We start from the raw sequence: 11,535 nt of genomic DNA on the forward strand, positions 1-11,535 counted from the left end.
GAATTTCTAATTCGATGACGGAAGGTTTTTGGATGCAGTTAAGTACTTATGAAGTCTAAGTGCGAGTCAAGATGAGATTGACTGCTCTAAGTAAAATTGGAGATGATACATCACTGTGTTTAATTTAGCAAAACTTTGACCAAAGTAGTCCTAGTGAGGAGTCACAAGATTTTTGAGGTTGAGACATAATGTAGACCACTCTTCCTAGGTTGATAGTTGAATCTAAGTCGTAGGGATGAATTATACGATAACTATATCTACGTAGGTTCTAAAATATTGCTGAGCATACATTCAGCCTATCTGGACATCGGATCATCATTGCTAGATGGTTAAATCGATTGGTACAAAAATTATTTTTATGCTACAGCTTAGGTTCGAACCTATGGGTCACACACATAGAAGTATCTATCTCATCAAATGACTGATCGATAATTACGAATCATTAAAAAATTTAATTATCAATTGATTGATGATTAATCCTATGCAAAAGTTGCAATAAATTATTTACTAATAATTGATAAATTAAAAAAATAATTAATTAATAATTTGATTTTATTGACTCAATTTGATTGAGCAATGAAATTGGATTAATCTAATTAAATTGAATTCAATTAGATTGGCTTTGGATTGATTGGATGCAGTCCTATTGAATAACAGGACGTGTTTCAATTGATCTTAGAGATGCAAATCAAATTTTGAATTAAATAGGATTCAATTTAATTTGATTTAGGTTTAATTGGATCAAACTCTATTGGATAATAGGATTGCTAGTCCAGCACTATTATCAAGAGCTTTCCTGATATCCATTGACATGAGAAAAATCAATCTCTAGATTGATGGTGTTCTTAATCTAACTAATTTCTAATTGGATTGAGACCTAATTGATTTCATAATTAGACTACGACCTAATTAGTTAGTTTATTATAACTAATTCCTAAGTTAGTTAGGATTGAGTCCAAGAATTAGTTAAAGTTAGACAAGATTCATGAGCTCTATTTGGAATAGGATTGAACCAACCCAAACCTATCTATTTACGAGATCCCACGCCCCTCTTGTGTTTCACCATGAGATCGTATGCCCCACATAAGGTACCATGCCCCCTCTTTTGTTTCATGGAAAACAAGGTTCTCTCCCCTCTCCAACATGCTAAAAAGAAAGGAGGGGCATCCAAGAGTTGGATGCCCCAATCCTGTACTCTCAAGCCTTTTCTCCTACTTCTTTTGAAAATTTTGTGAGACTTTGATTGCTGATTTTTAGGTATCAAAAAGAGACTCCTCTGCTGGTTTTACAGTAAAAATTGAGAGAAGAAAAGCTCTTCCCAATTAGAGGAAGAGAATGAAGAAGAAAGGTCATCTTTCTTATACGCAGCCTTGAAAAAGAATTTTTTCTCAGATTTTTTTTATTTTTTCTAAGATGAAAATCAAATTGAATCTAATTTTTAACATAGAATTTAGAGAAAAAAATCAAAAAAATTTGATTGGATGTTTGGAGTTTCTTAGGGCTTTAAATCAAGGAGAAAAAAAAAGAAGAAAAGAGAAGAACGGTTCTCCTCTTGGATCTCTATTTTGGATTTTTCTAGAGCTTAAATTTATTTATTTTCTATATGAAAATCAGATTAGATCTGATTTTTATCATAAAAAATCAGAGAAAAAAAAATTCTTCTTAAAGGTGTGAAAGAAAAAGAGAAAGGTTCTCTCTAGTGTGTGAAAGAATTGAGAAGAAAAGATTCTTCCCTTGATCTCTATCGTAGAGATTTGATATGTGGATCTAGAAAAAAAATGAAAGGATCTTCTTATTCTTCATTCTCTTTATGTTCTTAGTGGATCAGCTAACAGTAAGGTGTCTTCACGAGCTAGTACTCTTGGAGAGATTGATCAATACAAGAATTTCGTGTGAATACCTGTAGAGGTCGGACGCATATGCGGCTGCTGAGCATCATGAAGAGCCAACTATCATAAATTTTAGATGAGGTGATCTACTATCTGTACTTAGATATGGAGTTTTGAACTCAATTTATATTTAGATATGATCTAAATATAATTTAGATATGATTTAATTACATATAGATATGATCTATACTTGCTGAATTTTAGATTTCAGAGTTACATACATATATATTGATTCATATCATAGATCCTGTATGATAGTTTAGATTTGATCTATGTATGTATTGTATATTAAATTATTTAATCTATGTATGTTTCGCTATAAAATTTTAAAAATACATGTATAAAATTACTACGCTTTCCTTCAACTGGTATCAAGCAAAGGTTCGTTATGACATGAACATATATGCATATAAAGTTGAAATCTAGATTTAGTAATGCATGGGATGTCTTATGATCTGATTTTAGATATGATCTAATGTAAAAATCAGATTTGATATAATTTAGATTAGATCTAAATTTTTGCATATATGATATATGAGTAGATTAGATGATCCGATTAACAAGTATTTGGATTGGGTTGATCACCAGGCCATCCGATCATAGGAGCAAAAAGATTTAAAGATCTTCTCTTTCTATTCGATAGGTGCTTATGGCGTGTAGAGGTGCCGTGTGATTTAATCCTATAAAAAAAATGAAATGAAGAACTTATTTTCTGTAAGATCTTAAATGTTGAAATCTTAAGATTTATTGTATGTGATACAAAATTTGAGTTGTATAAAGAGTAAAATATTTAATCTATATGATTAAAATTATTTTAATCATGAAAAATAAAATTTAAATCATAAAATATTTAGATGTAATCTAAAAATTCGTTATGATTGATTTTATTTCAGTCTATGTGAAAATTGTCAAATCTGAAACTATATGATAATTGTTGACATGCCAACTGAGTTGACTCAGTTATGAACAGAGATGACCCAATCTTTTGGTTTAGTGGGCTCAGTACTAACTGATCTGATCCAGTGGTCTCAAGCTGAATAGTATTGATTACTGTTTATGATCAGTTAGTCAATCAAGTATCAGACCTAGTCACTCACTGAAGTGAGCCGACAAAGTTTAGGAGTAAGCCAATCTAGTTTTCAGAATAAAAAATTTTATATAAAATGATATAAAATTAAAATATTTTTAATTAATAATTTAATCCATGTTAATACTATATTTAATTAAAAATTAAAAAATATATATTAGATCTAGAATTATGATTAAAGATCTAATGATATTGCATAAAACATGAGGCATGGGTTAGCTCAAATCAGTCCTTTTAATTGGTTAGACCTAAAGTTAGAATCAAAGATTTAATAGATTTAAAAAAATAGTTGATCAAATCTAACAATAGTTGATTTAGATTAGGTCAAGGATACTCTAGATCAAACATAATAGTTGTAGTTGGTCGAGTCCAATATTTGATTAAACCAAATAGATCTTGATTGAGGCTCAATGATTGAGCCTGAATTATTAGACTGATTAGATCACTAGGTGACTCGAGTTGACCCATGTCATTAAGATTGTCAGTATGACTGATTCAGGTACCTTGGACTGGCTTGTCTCAGTCTTTCTCATGACTTGATGAAATCAGTGAGAGAATTTATGATTTATCGGTTGGACCAGCCAGTCTCTAATCTTTTTCATGACTTGGTGAAGTTAGTAGGAAGATTTATGACTTGCAAGTCGACTGATGTCTTATAAAATAAATTAATCAAATCTTCTAAATTATTAAGTATATAAAATAAGCTAATTATGGAGATAACTAGATCATAACCTCCCTTTAAGGTCCATGATAATGTATCTAATATTCTAAATAGACATTGGAGGTGCCACACGTCTAGTATCTATTGGGTATTAAATTATCATTCATCATATGACCTTCTTATTGTGTCCTTCAGATCAATGATCAGGTTAGTTGAGCCACACTCGGATCTGGACATTCATTTACTGAATGCACTGATGTAGTCATGTTAATGGTTGAATCTAACTAGATTTTTTAGTGAAGACGTCACACGTCTGCTGAAAAGATACCTGAGGCAAAATCAGATTACTAAAAATTATTTGGAGAAACAATTGATTAAGAACCTACTCATGGATGTATTAGGATTGGCCGAGCCATACTCGAATTTGAATGCAGTCTGTGTAGATTCTAGTGCCCACTAAGAAATTAAAGTAATTCTTCGAATTGGAGGTAGAGACTATCAATTCGTATAAAATAGTGGGAGAACTTTTAGACTAAAGTCCAAATTTTTAGACTTAAAATAGTTCATATATTGATAAGTCAATTATTCTCTTTTCAAAAATGACTAGAATATTATCGTTCTATTCACTGTTTGACAGTGACAACATTATCGGACCTAACTTCGATAGTCAGTATCGAAAGTTGAGTATAGTTTTTGAGCTGAATTGATCAAAAAATCTCAAGCTAATCTAAACAAGCTTAAAAGAGAAATCAGCAAATGATTGCTAGTCAAGATAGTTATATGATAACTCTTTAAAATTTTTCTATTGATAATACTACTATCTGAGTATAGGATATCAATAGTACGAGTCATATTTGTAAATAGTTGTAAAAGACTTCAGAATAGTAAAAATTTGAAAATGATAAGAGACTCCTGAATGTAAGAGATGAAAGTCTGTTCTAGTCATAACATTAGAAATCGTCGAGCTTATTTTCAATCCTAAAGATGTCATTTTAAGTGATTATAACTATTATCCAATCTCATTGATGGTGTCAATAAAAATGATTATTATGATATCATTATGAATGATACTACAATAATGAGTAGACAATTGAAAATGACATAAACTCAGTATCATAGCCTGTTAGTATAAAGTACACGTCTAATTAGCACCTCAAATTATATAATATCACTGAAGTCTCTTTTTAGCATAATTAACTTAATAACCTTTTATTGAAAAGGATGAATGAGCCAGTGATGTTCTGAGTTTGATACATATTGATGTATTTGCACTCATAAACATAAATGCTAGAAGAGGGCTTTACTACTTTATTAAAATCTTTGATGACCCATCTTGACATAGATGTGTCTTACTTATGAAGCACAAGTTCAAATCGGTTAAAATGTTCAAACGATTCCATAATGAGAAAAAAAATAAACTGTAAAGAGTATTAGAACTTATCGATTAGACTGATGAAGTAAATATCTTTACAGTAAATTTTTGACATGTCTTGAAGAGAATTGAAATTTTTCTTAATAGACCTCTCCTGAGACACCACTGTTTAAAAGATTATTTGAAAGGAGGAATCCAATTTTGATAGATATGGTTCGGTCCACTATGGGTTTGCTAGTCTGCCTGAGGTTATATTTAGAGACTACTTGATATATGCTCAAGACTGAGCAAATCGATAACCAAAACTCTATATAAGATACAGACTTGGATAATTCGATGCTCTCTTATCTTAGAATTTGGGGTGTCGGGCTTATGTGAAAAGTTCACAAACTGACTAGCTTAAATCTTGATCTGATAAATATTATTTTAAAGATATTTCTTCTACCTTCCTAATGGATATGAGATGTTCATGAATCTTAAGATATTCTTTTTGAAAAAAAAAATTTCTGAGTGAAGGAACTAATATCGTTAAGAATAAGCTTGGCGAAGCTTGATAGGTAGAGAAACTGACACTGACACAAACCAACAAAATCAGAATTGATTAAATCAAATTTGGAGCCCAATATAAAGCATCTCTGAGTAGATACGGTAGAGTACCATGTCAGTCGAATAGCTACTTTGGTTTCTAAGTTCAGGATGGAGATTTGATCTCCCATACGGATGCCATACAGGGATCTAACTTTAAGAAGTGGTTTGGAGCCATTAAATATGAAATGAAGTCTATAAAGATCGATGATGTATGGACATTCATTGATTCACCTGAAAAAGTAAGATCGATAAGGTGTGAGTGGATTTTAGATGGATAAGAAGTGCAGACAGAAAGATAGAGACATATTAATTATATTTGGTTGTCAAAAAAATTCATCAAAGTTATAGTGTTGACTATGACAAGACATTTTTTTCTTTTGGCAATCTTCAAGTTCATTGGGATTGAATCAAGCTTCTCGGAGTTGGAATATACATTCTGAATGTATGTCTTCGTTGAGAATGAAGTAGAATTCTATATATACAAATGGGTTAATAGTTCTGTAATAGTATTTTTTGTATTGTTTGGGATGAAATTTTTTTAATCAAGAATGACATCCCCATATTACAGAGAATAAAAGCTTGGTTGTCATCTCTATTCTCTATAAAGATTTAGAAAATTATGAGAACCATCTTAAGTATTTATGAAATACTAAGGACCAATGGCTCATTTATGGAGAATCTGACTTAAAATCTGTGGAATATTAATTTTAATTTTCAGTCAGATCAAAATGATAAAGTTATGTCAGATTATGTTTTTATTTTACAAAGAAGAGCGACATACTGAAAAGATTCCATGCAGTATTCAATAGCCAGTTTTATTTGCGATATGGAGTTTTTTGCGATATTTGATGCTGGTAAAAAAATTATTTGGTTATGAAAGTTCATTAGCGAGCTTGAAGTGGCATCTTTTATTGATGGTCCAGTCCTTCTGTATTGACAGCAGCACTGGAGCTATAGCTCAAGCTGAAGAACCGATGTTTCATCTGATAATCAAATACTTTCTGCATCGCTATCACTTTATTCGATAAGATCGAAATAAAATCGATCTAAGAAAGATCGATCGAAAGGAGAACTTAGCTGATCCATTGACTAGAGCAATCAGATCTAATGAGTTTGATGATCACAAATGAAAGATGGATATTTGAAACCGATCTGATTGACTTTAGTCCAAGTAAGATTGTTGAAAAATGTATCCTAAAGTCAATCATTTAGGTTGTAGATGATTTTGCTCTATATATATATATGAATTATAAAATGATAAATATTATCTGATAGATTCATCAAAAAGAATACATCTTCTTAAATAGAACTCATATGTTATAATAAATTCTTAGAGCTACTTTCAAAATGATAAAGGAGAATTTATCGTGTGGTTCTTAAATCCTGCTCGCAATCAAATGATACAATTGCTATAAGGATGATAATTGCATCGAATGTCAGTCGTTGTGTGCTATATTAGTTAGTTGTCCTCTTAACCAAGATGTGTGGTGACACGGATATGGCATACGGATAATTTGTAGGAGTATATTGTTGGAAAATATATCCTAAAGTCAATCATCTAGGTTGTAGATGATTGTGCTCCATATAAGTATATGAATTATAGAATGATAAATATTATCTGACAGATTTATCATAAGGAATATATCTTCTAAAATAGAATTCATATGTTATGATGAAGTCCTTAGAACTACTTTCAAAATGATAAAAAGAATTTATTATGTGGTTCTTAAATTCTGCTCATGACCAAATGATACAATTGTTACAAGGACAATAGTTGTATCAAGTGTAGGTTGTTGTATACCATATTAGTTGGTTGTCCTCTTAACCAAGATGTGTGATGACATGGATATGTCATACGGATGATATATAGGAGTACATTTCACTGAGCGTGACCATTTTTGGAACACTCTACTGTCAAGGATTGCTCTAATGGGATATGGGTATATGTGTCCCTCAGACCTGAGGCTATCTCGGTGACTTGCAAGTAACTCACTGTGCTTTGATGCCGGACTATCCGAATTTCTAATTCGATGATGGAAAGTTTCTGGATACAGTCAAGTACTTGTGAAGTCTGAGTGTGAGTCAAGATGGAATTGATCGCTTCAAGTAAAATTGAAGATGATGCATCATTGTGTTTCAATTCAGCAAAATTTTGATCAAAGTAGTCCTCATGAGAAATCACAAAATTTTTTAGGTTGAGACACAATGTGCACCACTCTTTTAGATTGACAGTTTACCCTTAGTCGTCCTTGAGCATCAAGTGTCAAAGGATGAATTATACAGTAACTATATCCACATGAATTCTAGAGTGTTGCTAGGCATACATTCGGCCTATCCGGACGTCGGATCCCATTGCTAGATAGTTATATCGATTAGTACAAAAATTATTCTTGTACTACCAGCTTAGGTTCGAACCTATGGGGTCACACATATAGTAGTACTTGTCTGATCAAATGGCTGATCAACAATTATGAATTGTTGAAAGATTTAATTATCAATTTGATTGATGATTAATCTTATACAAAGGTTATAATAAATTATTTACTAATAGTTAGTAAATTAAAAAATAATTAATTAATAATATAATTATTAATTGACTCAATTTGATTGAACAATGGAGATTGGATTAGATCTAATTGAATTAGATTCAATTAGATTGATTTTGGATTAATTGGATGCAATCCTATTGTATAACAGGGCTTATTCCAATTGATCTCAGAGATGCAAATTAATTCTAAATTGAATATAATTTAATTAGTTTTATATATGTTTTGATTGGATCAAATCCTATTGGATAATAGGCTTGATTGGATCAAGCTCTATTATCAAATAGCTTCCCTGATATCCATCAAGAATCAATCTCTGGATCAATAAGATTTTAATCTAATTAATTCTCAATTGGATTGGGGCCTAATTGGATTCATAATTGGACTAGAATCTAATTACTTAGTTTATTATAACTAATTCTTAAATTGGTTAGGATTGGATCCAAGGATTAGTTAGAGTTGGAACAGGATTTTGAATCCTATTGGAGAATAGGACTAAACCCAAAATAAAATTACCCCATGTGATAATTAAATCCACTCCACATCTCTTCACGTTGTGAAGAAATCCCACGCCTATAACTATTGGCCACCCCATATTTCCTCTAGCCCGTGCGTGAAAAGGGAGGCACCCCTCCCTTCTCCATGTCGCCCAAGAAAAGGAGGGGGCGTCCAAGAGTCAGACGCCCCAACATCCCACACACCATCAACCCCTCTTCTCTTCTTATTATTAGTATGTTTCTCTTAATCTTTCTTGCTGATTTTTAGATATCAAAGAGAGATTTTTTTGCTGGTTATACAGCAGAAAATTGGAGAAGAAAAGTTCTTCCCAAAGAGAGAAAGATCAAGGAAGAAGAAGGATCTTCTTCCTTGCGTGCAGCCTTGAAGAAGAAAGAGTTCTTCTTTCAGATTTTTTTTATTTTTTTAGATAAAAATTAAATTAGATCTAATTTTTAACATATAAATTTAAAAAAATATTAAAAAAAATTGATTTGATTTTGAGGCTTCTTGAAGTTTTAGATCAAGAAAGAATATGGGTCTTCTTTCTAGCACGCAGCCTTGAAGAAGAAAAAATTTTTTTTTTTTTATTTTTTTTAAAATAAAAATTAGATTGATCTAATTTTTAACATAAAAATTTGAAAAAAAATATCAAAAAAATTTGGTTGGACGTTTGGGGCTTTCTTGAGTTCTTGATCAAGAAGAAAAAGAGAGAAGAAAAGAGAAGAACCGTTATTCTCTTGGATCTTTTTTTTAAATTTTTTTGAATCTTAAAATTTTATATAATTTTTAATATGAGAAATCAAATTAGATCTAATTTTTATCATAGAAAATTAGAGAAGAAAAGTTCTTCTCAAGGGTGAGAAAGAAAGAGAGAAAAGTTCTCTCATATACATGAAAAATTGAGAAGAAAGAGTTTTTCTTTTGATCTCTATTGTAGAGATGAGATGCATGGATCCAGAAGAAAAGAAGAAGATCTCCTTATTCTTCAATTTCGTCATATTTCTCTCAAATTAGCCAACGGATGGTGTCTTGCGAGCTAGCACTCTCGGAGAGATCGATTAGCACGAAGACTTCATGTGGATATCCGTAGAGGCCGGATGCATGTACGGCTGTCAAGCATCATGAAGAATCATCTATCATGAATTTTAAATATGGTGATCTGCTATCCATACTCAAGTATGAGATTTTGATGTCAATTAATTTTTAGATGTAATCTAAATATGAATTAGATATGGTCTAATTACACTTAGATATATTCAGTATATGCTGATTTTAGATTTCAGATGTACATACATGCATATTAGTTCATGTCATAGATCATATATGGTGATTTAGATTTGATCTAAGCATACATTATAGATTAAATTGTTTAATCTACATATGCTCCACTGTAAAATTTTAAAAATGCATGCACATCACCCACCATGTTTTCCTTCAAATGGTATCAAAGCCATGTTCATTATGACATGAACATATATGCATGTAGAGTTGAAATCTAAATTTAGCAATATATGAGATATATTATGATCTGATTTTAGATACGATCTAATATAAAATAGATCTAATACAATTTAGATTTGATCTAAATTTTTGCATATATGATATGTGAATAAGATTAGATGTTCTGAGTAGCAAAGTACTCGATTGGATAATCATCAAGTCGTCCGGTCATAGAGTAAGTAGGGTTATATGACCCTCTCTTTTCATTCAATGGGTGCTCTTCATAGCGTGTAGGGGTGCCACTGTGAGGTCCTATGAAGAAGAAAGCGAAAAGAAAAAATTTATTTCTTGTAAAATCCTAGATCTTGAAACCTTAAGTGTTGTTGTATGTGATACAAGTTACGAAGAAACTAGTTACATCTAATCTTGATTAATCAAAATTACTTTAATTAAAAATCATAAAAATTTAGATTTGATCTAAAAGATTTTGTGATTTAATGTAAAAGGTTTCATAAAAAATTTTTATAACCTTAACCCATGTTGATGCTATACTTAATTGAGAATTAAAAAATATATTTTAGATCTAGAATTATGATTAAAGATCTAATGATATTGCATAAAATATGGAGCATGGGATAGCTCAAATCAATCCTTTAATTGAGTTAGACCTAAGGTTAAAATCAAAGACTTAATGAACTAAAAAGAGTAGTTGATCCAATCTAACCAATAGTTGATTTAGATTAGATCAAAAATACTCTAGATCAAAAATAATAGTTGTAGTTGATCAGTCATATCTTTGATCAAACCAAGTAGACTTTGATTCAGGCTCAAAGGTTGAGTCCGAGTCATTAGGTTGATTAAATTGCTAGATGACTTGAGTTGACCCGTGTTGTTAAGGTTAATCAGTATGACTGATTTAGGTATCCTGGACTGACTTATCTCAATCCTTCTTATTACTTGATAAAGTCAGTGAGAGGATCTACGACATGTCGGTTGGACCCACTAGTCACTAATCCTTCTCATGACTTGGTAAAGTCAGTGGTAGGATTATGACTTGTAGGTTGACTGATGTCCTCTAAGATATATTAACCAAATTTTTTAAATTATTAGGTCCACAAAATGAGCTAGTTATGGGGATAACTAGATCATAGCCTCCCATTAAGGTGCGTGATAATGAGTTCAATATCCCAAATAGACATTGAAGGCGCCACACGTCTGATGTCTATTATGTATTAGAATTATCATTCATTATATGATCATCTTATTGTACCTTCAGACCAATGCTCAGGTTGGTCGAGCTACACTCGAATCTGGATATCTATTTTGTTGGATGTACTTGATGTTGTCATATTAATGGTTGGACCTAATCAAGATTTTCAGTGGAGGTGCCACACGCCTGCTGAAGGGATGCCTGGGGCAAAATCTAATTACTAAAAATTATTTAAAAAAATAAT

The sequence above is a fragment of the Elaeis guineensis genome, chromosome 8 (assembly GCF_000442705.2).
Source record: "Elaeis guineensis isolate ETL-2024a chromosome 8, EG11, whole genome shotgun sequence".
NCBI classification, from domain to species: Eukaryota; Viridiplantae; Streptophyta; class Magnoliopsida; order Arecales; family Arecaceae; genus Elaeis; species Elaeis guineensis.